The sequence below is a fragment of the Mixophyes fleayi genome, chromosome 3, assembly GCF_038048845.1.
Source record: "Mixophyes fleayi isolate aMixFle1 chromosome 3, aMixFle1.hap1, whole genome shotgun sequence".
Lineage (NCBI taxonomy): Eukaryota > Metazoa > Chordata > Amphibia > Anura > Limnodynastidae > Mixophyes > Mixophyes fleayi.
The window spans coordinates 132,705,561-132,715,560 of record NC_134404.1 but is presented as its reverse complement, the minus strand read 5'-3'; the positions used below and the strand labels follow the sequence as shown (position 1 = coordinate 132,715,560).

Below are 10,000 nucleotides of genomic sequence, written 5' to 3'. Positions count from 1 at the left end.
GCCTGGTTAGTACTTGGATGGTAGACCACCTGGGAATACAAGGTGCTGTAGGCATTTTTTTTTCTCTCTCTTGTTCTTGCTTCCTTCAATGCTGGTTTTGAGATGAATAAGAGATGTAGGTCAGTAGATAACCAATACCTACAGCCACACCACCCTGAACAAGCCCAATCTCGCCTGATCTTGGAAGCTAAGCAGGGCCGGGCCTGATTAGTACTTGGATGGGAGACCACCTGGGAATACCAGGTGCCGTAGGCATTTTTTTTTCTCTCTCTTGTTCTTGCTTCCTTCAATGCTGGTTTTGAGATGTATAAGAAATGTAGGTCAGGAGGCAACCAATACCTACAGCCACACCACCCTGAACAAGCCCAATCTCATCTAGTCTTGGAAGCTAAGCAGGGCCGGGCCTGGTTAGTACTTGGATGGTAGACCACCTGGGAATACAAGGTGCTGTAGGCATTTTTTTTTCTCTCTCTTGTTCTTGCTTCCTTCAATGCTGGTTTTGAGATGTATAAGAGATGTAGATCAGTAGGCAACCAATACCCACGGCCACATCACCCGGAGCAAGCCCAATCTAATTTGATCTTGGAAGCTAATCAGGGGCGGGCCTGGTTAGTACCTGGATGGGAGACCACCTGGGAATTCCAGGTGCTGTAAGCCTTTTTTTTTTCTCTCTCTTATTCTTGCTTCCTTCAATGCTGGTTTTGAGATGTAGGTCAGTAGGCAACAAATACCTACGGCCACACCACACTGAACAAGCCCAATCTTGGCTGGTCTTGGAAGCTAAGCAGGGCCGGGCCTGGTTAGTACTTGGATGGGAGACCAGCTGGGAATTCCAGGTGCTGTAGGCCTTTTTTATTTCTCTCTCTTGTTCTTGCTTCCTTTAATGCTGGTATTGAGATGTAGGTCAGTAAGCAACAAATACCTACAGCCACACCACCCTGAACAAGCCCAATCTCGCCTGATCTTGGAAGCTAAGCAGGGCTGGGTCTGGTTAATACTTGGATGGGAGACCACCTGAGAATAACAGGTGCTGTATTCTATTTTTTTTCTCTCTCTTGTTCTTGCTTCCTTCAATGCTGGTTTTTAGATGTATAAGAGATGTAGGTCAGTAGATTACCAATACCCACGGCCACACCACCCTGAACAAGCCAAATCTCGTCTGATCTTGGAAGCTAAGCAGGGCCAGGCCTGGTTAATACTTGGATGGGAGACCACCTGAGAATAACAGGTGCCATAGGCTTTTTTTTTTCTCTCTCTTGTTCTTACTTCCTTCAATGCTGGTTTTGAGATGTAGGTCAGTAGGCAACAAAATACCTGCAGCCACACCACCCTGAACAAGCCCAATCTCGTCTGATCTCTGAAGCTAAGCAGGGATGGGCCTGGTTAGTACCTGGATGGGAGACCACCTGGGAGTACCAGGTGCCATAGGCCTTTTTTTTTCTCTTTCTTGTTCTTGCTTCCTTCAATGCTGGTTTTGAGGTATATAAGTCATGTAGGTCAGTAGACAACCAATACCTACAACCACACCACCCTGAACAAGCCCAATGTCGTCTGATCTTGGAAGCTAAGCAGGGCCAGGCCTGGTTAGTACTTGGATGGGAGACCACCTGGGAATATCAGGTGCTGTAGGCATTTTTTTTTTCTCTCTCTCTTGTTCTTGCTTCCTTCAATGCTGGTTTTGAGATGTATAAGAGATGTAGGTCTGTAAGCAACAAATACCTACAGCCACACCACTCTGAACAAGCCCAATCTCGTCTGATCTTGGAAGCTAAGCAGGGCTGGGCCTGGTTAGTACTTGGATGAGAGACCACCTGGGAATACCAGGTGCCGTAGGCCTTTTTTTGTCTCTCTCTTGTTCTTGCTTCCTTCAATGCTGGTTTTGAGATGTATAAGAGATGTAGGTCAGAAGGCAACCAATACCCAAGGCCACACCACCCTGAACAAGCCCAATCTCGTCTGATTTTGGAAGCTAAGCAGTGGCGGGCCTGGTTAGTACCTGTATGGGAGACCACCTGGGAATACCAGGTGCCATAGGCCTTTTTTTCTCTCTCTTGTTCTTGCTTCCTTCAATGCTGGTTTTGAGATGTATAAGAGATGTAGATCAGTAAGCAACCAATACCCACAGCCACATCACCCTGAACAAGCCTGATCTTGGAAGCTAAGTAGGGCCGGGCCTGGTTAGTACTTAGATGGGAGACCACCTGGGAATACCAGGTGCCATAGGCCTTTTTTTTCTCTCTCCTGTTCTTGCTTCCTTCAATGCTGATTTTGAGATGTATAAGAGATATAGGTCAGTAGGCAACCAATACCTACAGCCACACCACCCTGAACAAGCCCAATCTTGACTGATCTTGGATGCTAAGCAGGGTCGGGCTTGGTTAGTACTTGGATGGGAGACCACCTGGGAATTCGAGGTGCTGTAAGCCTTTTTTTTTCTCTCTCTTGTTCTTGCTTCCTTCAATGCTGGTTTTGAGATGTAGGTCAGTAGGCAACAAATAGCTACAGCCACACCACCCTGAACAAGCCCAATCTCGCCTGGTCTTGGAAGCTAAGCAGGGCCAGGCCTGGTTAGTACTTGGATGGGAGACCACCTGGGAATACCAGGTGCCGTACCATAGGCATTTTTTTTTCTCTCTCTTGTTCTTGCTTCCTTCAATGCTGGTTTTGAGATGAATAAGAGATGTAGGTCAGTAGATAACCAATATCTACAGCCACACCACCCTGAACAAGCCCAATCTCATCTAGTCTTGGAAGCTAAGCAGGGCCGGGCCTGGTTAGTACTTGGATGGTAGACCACCTGGGAATACAAGGTGCTGTAGGCATTTTTTTTTCTCTCTCTTGTTCTTGCTTCCTTCAATGCTGGTTTTGAGATGAATAAGAGATGTAGGTCAGTAGATAACCAATACCTACAGCCACACCACCCTGAACAAGCCCAATCTCGCCTGATCTTGGAAGCTAAGCAGGGCTGGGCCTGATTAGTACTTGGATGGGAGACCACCTGGGAATACCAGGTGCCGTAGGCATTTTTTTTTCTCTCTCTTGTTCTTGCTTCCTTCAATGCTGGTTTTGAGATGTATAAGAGATGTAGATCAGTAGGCAACCAATACCCACGGCCACATCACCCGGAGCAAGCCCAATCTAATTTGATCTTGGAAGCTAATCAGAGACGGGCCTGGTTAGTACCTGGATGGGAGACCACCTGGGAATTCCAGGTGCTGTAAGCCTTTTTTTTTTCTCTCTCTTATTCTTGCTTCCTTCAATGCTGGTTTTGAGATGTAGGTCAGTAGACAACAAATACCTACGGCCACACCACACTGAACAAGCCCAATCTTGGCTGGTCTTGGAAGCTAAGCAGGGCCGGGCCTGGTTAGTACTTGGATGGGAGACCAGCTGGGAATTCCAGGTGCTGTAGGCCTTTTTTATTTCTCTCTCTTGTTCTTGCTTCCTTTAATGCTGGTATTGAGATGTAGGTCAGTAGGCAACAAATACCTACAGCCACACCACCCTGAACAAGCCCAATCTCGCCTGATCTTGGAAGCTAAGCAGGGCCGGGCCTGGTTAGTACTTGGATGGGAGGCCACCTGGGAATTCCAGGTGCTGTAGGCCTTTTTTTTTTCTCTCTCTTGTTCTTGCTTCCTTTAATGCTGGTTTTGAGATGTAGGTCAGTAGGCAACAAATACCTACAGCCACACCACCCTGAACAAGCCCAATCTCGCCTGATCTTGGAAGCTAAGCAGGGCCGGGCCTGGTTAGTACTTGGATGGGAGAACACCTGGGAATTTCAGGTGCTGTAGGCCTTTTTTTTTTTTCTCTCTCTTGTTCTTGCTTCCTTCAATGCAGGTTTTGAGATGTAGGTCAGTAGGCAACAAATACCTACAGCCACACCACCCTGAACAAGCCCAATCTTGCCTGATCTTGGAAGCTAAGCAGGGCCAGGCGTGGTTAGTAATTGGATGGGAGACCACCTGGGAATACCAGGTGCCGTAGGCCTTTTTTTTTTCTCTCTCTTGTTCTTGCTTCCTTCAATGCTGGTTTTGAGATGTATAAGAGATGTAGATCAGTTGGCAACAAATACGTACAGCCACAGCACCCTGAACAAGCCCAATCTTGACTGATCTTGGAAGCTAAGCAGGGCCAGGCTTGGTTAGTACTTGGATGGGAGACCACCTAGGAATTCGAGGTGCTGTAAGCCTTTTTTTTTTCTCTCTCTTGTTCTTGCTTCCTTCAATGCTGGTTTTGAGATGTATAAGAGATGTAGGTCAGTAGGTCAGTAGGTCAGCAGGAAACCAATACCTACAGCCACACCACCCTGAACAAGAACAATCTTGTCTGATCTTGGAAGCTAAGCAGGGCTGGGCCTGGTTAGTACTTGGAAGGGAGACCACCTGGGAATACCAGGTGCTGTAGGCCTTTTTTTTTCTCTCTCTTGTTCTTGCTTCCTTCAATGCTGGTTTTGAGATGTATAAGAGATGTAGGTCAGGAGGCAACCAATACCTACAGCCACACCACCCTGAACAAGCCCAATCTCATCTAGTCTTGGAAGCTAAGCAGGGCCGGGCCTGGTTAGTACTTGGATGGTAGACCACCTGGGAATACAAGGTGCTGTAGGCATTTTTTTTTCTCTCTCTTGTTCTTGCTTCCTTCAATGCTGGTTTTGAGATGTATAAGAGATGTAGATCAGTAGGCAACCAATACCCACAGCCACATCACCCTGAACAAGCCCAATCTTGCCTGATCTTGGAAGCTAAGTAGGGCCGGGCCTGGTTAGTACTTAGATGGGAGACCACCTGGGAGTACCAGGTGCCATAGGCATTTTTTTTCTCTCTCCTGTTCTTGCTTCCTTCAATGCTGATTTTGAGATGTATAAGAGATGTAGGTCAGTAGGCAACCAATACCTACAGCCACACCACCCTGAACAAGCCCAATCTTGACTGATCTTGGATGCTAAGCAGGGCCGGGCTTGGTTAGTACTTGGATGGGAGACCACCTGGGAATTCGAGGTGCTGTAAGCCTTTTTTTTTTTCTCTCTCTTGTTCTTGCTTCCTTCAATGCTGGTTTTGAGATGTAGGTCAGTAGTCAACCAATACCTACAGCCACACCACCCTGAACAAGCCCAATCTCATCTAGTCTTGGAAGCTAAGCAGGGCCAGGCCTGGTTAGTACTTGGATGGTAGACCACCTGGGAATACAAGGTGCTGTAGGCATTTTTTTTTCTCTCTCTTGTTCTTGCTTCCTTCAATGCTGGTTTTGAGATGAATAAGAGATGTAGGTCAGTAGATAACCAATACCTACAGCCACACCACCCTGAACAAGCCCAATCTCGCCTGATCTTGGAAGCTAAGCAGGGCCGGGCCTGATTAGTACTTGGATGGGAGACCACCTGGGAATACCAGGTGCCGTAGGCATTTTTTTTTCTCTCTCTTGTTCTTGCTTCCTTCAATGCTGGTTTTGAGATGTATAAGAAATGTAGGTCAGGAGGCAACCAATACCTACAGCCACACCACCCTGAACAAGCCCAATCTCATCTAGTCTTGGAAGCTAAGCAGGGCCGGGCCTGGTTAGTACTTGGATGGTAGACCACCTGGGAATACAAGGTGCTGTAGGCATTTTTTTTTCTCTCTCTTGTTCTTGCTTCCTTCAATGCTGGTTTTGAGATGTATAAGAGATGTAGATCAGTAGGCAACCAATACCCACGGCCACATCACCCGGAGCAAGCCCAATCTAATTTGATCTTGGAAGCTAATCAGGGGCGGGCCTGGTTAGTACCTGGATGGGAGACCACCTGGGAATTCCAGGTGCTGTAAGCCTTTTTTTTTTCTCTCTCTTATTCTTGCTTCCTTCAATGCTGGTTTTGAGATGTAGGTCAGTAGGCAACAAATACCTACGGCCACACCACACTGAACAAGCCCAATCTTGGCTGGTCTTGGAAGCTAAGCAGGGCCGGGCCTGGTTAGTACTTGGATGGGAGACCAGCTGGGAATTCCAGGTGCTGTAGGCCTTTTTTATTTCTCTCTCTTGTTCTTGCTTCCTTTAATGCTGGTATTGAGATGTAGGTCAGTAAGCAACAAATACCTACAGCCACACCACCCTGAACAAGCCCAATCTCGCCTGATCTTGGAAGCTAAGCAGGGCTGGGTCTGGTTAATACTTGGATGGGAGACCACCTGAGAATAACAGGTGCTGTATTCTATTTTTTTTCTCTCTCTTGTTCTTGCTTCCTTCAATGCTGGTTTTTAGATGTATAAGAGATGTAGGTCAGTAGATAACCAATACCCACGGCCACACCACCCTGAACAAGCCAAATCTCGTCTGATCTTGGAAGCTAAGCAGGGCCAGGCCTGGTTAATACTTGGATGGGAGACCACCTGAGAATAACAGGTGCCATAGGCTTTTTTTTTTCTCTCTCTTGTTCTTACTTCCTTCAATGCTGGTTTTGAGATGTAGGTCAGTAGGCAACAAAATACCTGCAGCCACACCACCCTGAACAAGCCCAATCTCGTCTGATCTCTGAAGCTAAGCAGGGATGGGCCTGGTTAGTACCTGGATGGGAGACCACCTGGGAGTACCAGGTGCCATAGGCCTTTTTTTTTCTCTTTCTTGTTCTTGCTTCCTTCAATGCTGGTTTTGAGGTATATAAGTCATGTAGGTCAGTAGACAACCAATACCTACAACCACACCACCCTGAACAAGCCCAATGTCGTCTGATCTTGGAAGCTAAGCAGGGCCAGGCCTGGTTAGTACTTGGATGGGAGACCACCTGGGAATATCAGGTGCTGTAGGCATTTTTTTTTTCTCTCTCTCTTGTTCTTGCTTCCTTCAATGCTGGTTTTGAGATGTATAAGAGATGTAGGTCTGTAAGCAACAAATACCTACAGCCACACCACTCTGAACAAGCCCAATCTCGTCTGATCTTGGAAGCTAAGCAGGGCTGGGCCTGGTTAGTACTTGGATGGGAGACCACCTGGGAATACCAGGTGCCGTAGGCCTTTTTTTGTCTCTCTCTTGTTCTTGCTTCCTTCAATGCTGGTTTTGAGATGTATAAGAGATGTAGGTCAGAAGGCAACCAATACCCAAGGCCACACCACCCTGAACAAGCCCAATCTCGTCTGATTTTGGAAGCTAAGCAGTGGCGGGCCTGGTTAGTACCTGGATGGGAGACCACCTGGGAATACCAGGTGCCATAGGCCTTTTTTTCTCTCTCTTGTTCTTGCTTCCTTCAATGCTGGTTTTGAGATGTATAAGAGATGTAGATCAGTAAGCAACCAATACCCACAGCCACATCACCCTGAACAAGCCTGATCTTGGAAGCTAAGTAGGGCCGGGCCTGGTTAGTACTTAGATGGGAGACCACCTGGGAATACCAGGTGCCATAGGCCTTTTTTTTCTCTCTCCTGTTCTTGCTTCCTTCAATGCTGATTTTGAGATGTATAAGAGATGTAGGTCAGTAGGCAACCAATACCTACAGCCACACCACCCTGAACAAGCCCAATCTTGACTGATCTTGGATGCTAAGCAGGGTCGGGCTTGGTTAGTACTTGGATGGGAGACCACCTGGGAATTCGAGGTGCTGTAAGCCTTTTTTTTTCTCTCTCTTGTTCTTGCTTCCTTCAATGCTGGTTTTGAGATGTAGGTCAGTAGGCAACAAATAGCTACAGCCACACCACCCTGAACAAGCCCAATCTCGCCTGGTCTTGGAAGCTAAGCAGGGCCAGGCCTGGTTAGTACTTGGATGGGAGACCACCTGGGAATACCAGGTGCCGTACCATAGGCATTTTTTTTTCTCTCTCTTGTTCTTGCTTCCTTCAATGCTGGTTTTGAGATGAATAAGAGATGTAGGTCAGTAGATAACCAATATCTACAGCCACACCACCCTGAACAAGCCCAATCTCATCTAGTCTTGGAAGCTAAGCAGGGCCGGGCCTGGTTAGTACTTGGATGGTAGACCACCTGGGAATACAAGGTGCTGTAGGCATTTTTTTTTCTCTCTCTTGTTCTTGCTTCCTTCAATGCTGGTTTTGAGATGAATAAGAGATGTAGGTCAGTAGATAACCAATACCTACAGCCACACCACCCTGAACAAGCCCAATCTCGCCTGATCTTGGAAGCTAAGCAGGGCTGGGCCTGATTAGTACTTGGATGGGAGACCACCTGGGAATACCAGGTGCCGTAGGCATTTTTTTTTCTCTCTCTTGTTCTTGCTTCCTTCAATGCTGGTTTTGAGATGTATAAGAGATGTAGATCAGTAGGCAACCAATACCCACGGCCACATCACCCGGAGCAAGCCCAATCTAATTTGATCTTGGAAGCTAATCAGAGGCGGGCCTGGTTAGTACCTGGATGGGAGACCACCTGGGAATTCCAGGTGCTGTAAGCCTTTTTTTTTTCTCTCTCTTATTCTTGCTTCCTTCAATGCTGGTTTTGAGATGTAGGTCAGTAGGCAACAAATACCTACGGCCACACCACACTGAACAAGCCCAATCTTGGCTGGTCTTGGAAGCTAAGCAGGGCCGGGCCTGGTTAGTACTTGGATGGGAGACCAGCTGGGAATTCCAGGTGCTGTAGGCCTTTTTTATTTCTCTCTCTTGTTCTTGCTTCCTTTAATGCTGGTATTGAGATGTAGGTCAGTAGGCAACAAATACCTACAGCCACACCACCCTGAACAAGCCCAATCTCGTCTGATCTTGGAAGCTAAGCAGGGCCGGGCCTGGTTAGTACTTGGATGGGAGACCACCTGGGAATTCCAGGTGCTGTAGGCCTTTTTTTTTTCTCTCTCTTGTTCTTGCTTCCTTTAATGCTGGTTTTGAGATGTAGGTCAGTAGGCAACAAATACCTACAGCCACACCACCCTGAACAAGCCCAATCTCGCCTGATCTTGGAAGCTAAGCAGGGCCGGGCCTGGTTAGTACTTGGATGGGAGAACACCTGGGAATTTCAGGTGCTGTAGGCCTTTTTTTTTTTTCTCTCTCTTGTTCTTGCTTCCTTCAATGCAGGTTTTGAGATGTAGGTCAGTAGGCAACAAATACCTACAGCCACACCACCCTGAACAAGCCCAATCTTGCCTGATCTTGGAAGCTAAGCAGCGCCGGTCCTGGTTAGTACTTGGATGGGAGACCACCTGGGAATACCAGGTGCTGTAGGCCTTTTTTTTTTCTCTCTCTTGTTCTTGCTTCCTTCAATGCTGGTTTTGAGATGTAGGTCAGTAGGCAACCAATACCTACAGCCACACCAACCTAAACAAGAACAATCTCGTCTGATCTTAGAAGCTAAGCAGGGCCGGGCCTGGTTAGTACTTAGATGGGAGACCACCTGGAAATACCAGGTGCCATAGGCATTTTTTTTTCTCTCTCTTGTTCTTGCTTCCTTCAATGCTGGTTTTGAGATGTATAAGAGATGTAGGTCAGGAGGGAACCAATACCTACAGCCACACCACCCTGAACAAGACCAATCTCATCTGATCTTGGAAGCTAAGCAGGGCTGGGTCTGCTTAGTACTTGGATGGGAGACCACCCAGGAATACCAGGTGCCGTAGGTCTTTTTTTTCTCTCTCTCTTGTTCTTGCTTCCTTCAATGCTGGTTTTGAGATGTATAAGACATGTAGGTCAGTGGGCAGCCAATACCTACAGCCACACCACCCTGAACAAGCCCAATCTCGCCTGATCTTGGAAGCTAAGCAGGGCCGGGCCTGGTTAGTACTTGGATGGGAGACCACCTGGGAATACCAGGTGCTGTAGGCTTTTTTTTTCTCTCTCTCTTGTTCTTGCTTCCTTCAATGCTGGTTTTGAGATGTATAAGAGATGTAGGTCTGTAAGCAGCCAACACCTACAGCCACACCACCCTGAACAAGCCCAATCTCATCTGATCTTGGAAGCTAAGCAGGGGCAGGCCTCGTTAGTACCTGGATGGGAGACCACCTGGGAATACCAGGTGCCATAGGCCTTTTTTTTTCTCTCTTTTGTTCTTGCTTCCTTCAATGCTGGTTTTGAGATGTATAAGACATGTA

At 47.3% G+C, this 10,000-nt stretch overlaps 4 non-coding genes and 44 pseudogenes across 4 annotated transcripts; all 48 read left to right on the top strand.

Moving 5' to 3' along the window:
* LOC142146227 (5S ribosomal RNA) overlaps positions 1–54 on the top strand; it is a 119-nt pseudogene extending 65 nt beyond the window's left edge.
* Positions 55–136: 82 nt separating this feature from the next.
* On the top strand, positions 137–255 carry LOC142147888 (5S ribosomal RNA; annotated as a pseudogene).
* Positions 256–337: 82 nt separating this feature from the next.
* Positions 338–456, top strand: LOC142145749 (5S ribosomal RNA; annotated as a pseudogene).
* An 82-nt stretch (positions 457–538) lies between these two features.
* On the top strand, positions 539–657 carry LOC142146606 (5S ribosomal RNA; annotated as a pseudogene).
* A 72-nt stretch (positions 658–729) lies between these two features.
* Positions 730–848, top strand: LOC142145889 (5S ribosomal RNA; annotated as a pseudogene).
* A 72-nt stretch (positions 849–920) lies between these two features.
* On the top strand, positions 921–1,039 carry LOC142146075 (5S ribosomal RNA; annotated as a pseudogene).
* An 82-nt stretch (positions 1,040–1,121) lies between these two features.
* LOC142146411 (5S ribosomal RNA) lies at positions 1,122–1,240 on the top strand (annotated as a pseudogene).
* A 72-nt stretch (positions 1,241–1,312) lies between these two features.
* Positions 1,313–1,431, top strand: LOC142145981 (5S ribosomal RNA; annotated as a pseudogene).
* Positions 1,432–1,513: 82 nt separating this feature from the next.
* Positions 1,514–1,632, top strand: LOC142145928 (5S ribosomal RNA; annotated as a pseudogene).
* Positions 1,633–1,717: 85 nt separating this feature from the next.
* LOC142147878 (5S ribosomal RNA) lies at positions 1,718–1,836 on the top strand (annotated as a pseudogene).
* An 82-nt stretch (positions 1,837–1,918) lies between these two features.
* On the top strand, positions 1,919–2,037 carry LOC142146208 (5S ribosomal RNA; annotated as a pseudogene).
* Positions 2,038–2,307: 270 nt separating this feature from the next.
* Positions 2,308–2,426, top strand: LOC142146190 (5S ribosomal RNA; annotated as a pseudogene).
* A 71-nt stretch (positions 2,427–2,497) lies between these two features.
* Positions 2,498–2,616, top strand: LOC142146182 (5S ribosomal RNA; annotated as a pseudogene).
* Positions 2,617–2,703: 87 nt separating this feature from the next.
* On the top strand, positions 2,704–2,822 carry LOC142145917 (5S ribosomal RNA; annotated as a pseudogene).
* An 82-nt stretch (positions 2,823–2,904) lies between these two features.
* Positions 2,905–3,023, top strand: LOC142147802 (5S ribosomal RNA; annotated as a pseudogene).
* Positions 3,024–3,105: 82 nt separating this feature from the next.
* Positions 3,106–3,224, top strand: LOC142146747 (5S ribosomal RNA; annotated as a pseudogene).
* Positions 3,225–3,296: 72 nt separating this feature from the next.
* Positions 3,297–3,415, top strand: LOC142145888 (5S ribosomal RNA; annotated as a pseudogene).
* A 72-nt stretch (positions 3,416–3,487) lies between these two features.
* LOC142147511 (5S ribosomal RNA) lies at positions 3,488–3,606 on the top strand. The gene has a single exon (XR_012690655.1). It is a non-coding gene; the product is annotated as a 5S ribosomal RNA (ribosomal RNA).
* Positions 3,607–3,678: 72 nt separating this feature from the next.
* Positions 3,679–3,797, top strand: LOC142145246 (5S ribosomal RNA; annotated as a pseudogene).
* A 74-nt stretch (positions 3,798–3,871) lies between these two features.
* LOC142146581 (5S ribosomal RNA) lies at positions 3,872–3,990 on the top strand (annotated as a pseudogene).
* An 83-nt stretch (positions 3,991–4,073) lies between these two features.
* On the top strand, positions 4,074–4,192 carry LOC142146817 (5S ribosomal RNA; annotated as a pseudogene).
* A 99-nt stretch (positions 4,193–4,291) lies between these two features.
* LOC142145521 (5S ribosomal RNA) lies at positions 4,292–4,410 on the top strand (annotated as a pseudogene).
* Positions 4,411–4,492: 82 nt separating this feature from the next.
* On the top strand, positions 4,493–4,611 carry LOC142145748 (5S ribosomal RNA; annotated as a pseudogene).
* An 82-nt stretch (positions 4,612–4,693) lies between these two features.
* LOC142146713 (5S ribosomal RNA) lies at positions 4,694–4,812 on the top strand (annotated as a pseudogene).
* An 81-nt stretch (positions 4,813–4,893) lies between these two features.
* On the top strand, positions 4,894–5,012 carry LOC142146281 (5S ribosomal RNA; annotated as a pseudogene).
* Positions 5,013–5,085: 73 nt separating this feature from the next.
* LOC142146226 (5S ribosomal RNA) lies at positions 5,086–5,204 on the top strand (annotated as a pseudogene).
* An 82-nt stretch (positions 5,205–5,286) lies between these two features.
* Positions 5,287–5,405, top strand: LOC142147887 (5S ribosomal RNA; annotated as a pseudogene).
* An 82-nt stretch (positions 5,406–5,487) lies between these two features.
* On the top strand, positions 5,488–5,606 carry LOC142145747 (5S ribosomal RNA; annotated as a pseudogene).
* Positions 5,607–5,688: 82 nt separating this feature from the next.
* LOC142146604 (5S ribosomal RNA) lies at positions 5,689–5,807 on the top strand (annotated as a pseudogene).
* A 72-nt stretch (positions 5,808–5,879) lies between these two features.
* LOC142145887 (5S ribosomal RNA) lies at positions 5,880–5,998 on the top strand (annotated as a pseudogene).
* A 72-nt stretch (positions 5,999–6,070) lies between these two features.
* LOC142146074 (5S ribosomal RNA) lies at positions 6,071–6,189 on the top strand (annotated as a pseudogene).
* Positions 6,190–6,271: 82 nt separating this feature from the next.
* On the top strand, positions 6,272–6,390 carry LOC142146410 (5S ribosomal RNA; annotated as a pseudogene).
* A 72-nt stretch (positions 6,391–6,462) lies between these two features.
* On the top strand, positions 6,463–6,581 carry LOC142145980 (5S ribosomal RNA; annotated as a pseudogene).
* Positions 6,582–6,663: 82 nt separating this feature from the next.
* Positions 6,664–6,782, top strand: LOC142145927 (5S ribosomal RNA; annotated as a pseudogene).
* Positions 6,783–6,867: 85 nt separating this feature from the next.
* On the top strand, positions 6,868–6,986 carry LOC142146211 (5S ribosomal RNA). Its single transcript, XR_012689942.1, has one exon. It is a non-coding gene; the product is annotated as a 5S ribosomal RNA (ribosomal RNA).
* An 82-nt stretch (positions 6,987–7,068) lies between these two features.
* On the top strand, positions 7,069–7,187 carry LOC142145910 (5S ribosomal RNA; annotated as a pseudogene).
* A 270-nt stretch (positions 7,188–7,457) lies between these two features.
* LOC142146189 (5S ribosomal RNA) lies at positions 7,458–7,576 on the top strand (annotated as a pseudogene).
* A 71-nt stretch (positions 7,577–7,647) lies between these two features.
* On the top strand, positions 7,648–7,766 carry LOC142146181 (5S ribosomal RNA; annotated as a pseudogene).
* An 87-nt stretch (positions 7,767–7,853) lies between these two features.
* LOC142145916 (5S ribosomal RNA) lies at positions 7,854–7,972 on the top strand (annotated as a pseudogene).
* Positions 7,973–8,054: 82 nt separating this feature from the next.
* LOC142147800 (5S ribosomal RNA) lies at positions 8,055–8,173 on the top strand (annotated as a pseudogene).
* An 82-nt stretch (positions 8,174–8,255) lies between these two features.
* On the top strand, positions 8,256–8,374 carry LOC142146795 (5S ribosomal RNA; annotated as a pseudogene).
* A 72-nt stretch (positions 8,375–8,446) lies between these two features.
* On the top strand, positions 8,447–8,565 carry LOC142145885 (5S ribosomal RNA; annotated as a pseudogene).
* Positions 8,566–8,637: 72 nt separating this feature from the next.
* Positions 8,638–8,756, top strand: LOC142147184 (5S ribosomal RNA). The gene has a single exon (XR_012690339.1). It is a non-coding gene; the product is annotated as a 5S ribosomal RNA (ribosomal RNA).
* A 72-nt stretch (positions 8,757–8,828) lies between these two features.
* LOC142145245 (5S ribosomal RNA) lies at positions 8,829–8,947 on the top strand (annotated as a pseudogene).
* A 74-nt stretch (positions 8,948–9,021) lies between these two features.
* LOC142145695 (5S ribosomal RNA) lies at positions 9,022–9,140 on the top strand (annotated as a pseudogene).
* Positions 9,141–9,413: 273 nt separating this feature from the next.
* Positions 9,414–9,532, top strand: LOC142145479 (5S ribosomal RNA; annotated as a pseudogene).
* An 83-nt stretch (positions 9,533–9,615) lies between these two features.
* On the top strand, positions 9,616–9,734 carry LOC142146339 (5S ribosomal RNA). Its single transcript, XR_012689956.1, has one exon. It is a non-coding gene; the product is annotated as a 5S ribosomal RNA (ribosomal RNA).
* Positions 9,735–9,817: 83 nt separating this feature from the next.
* LOC142146042 (5S ribosomal RNA) lies at positions 9,818–9,936 on the top strand (annotated as a pseudogene).
* The last annotated feature ends 64 nt before the right edge of the window (positions 9,937–10,000 follow it).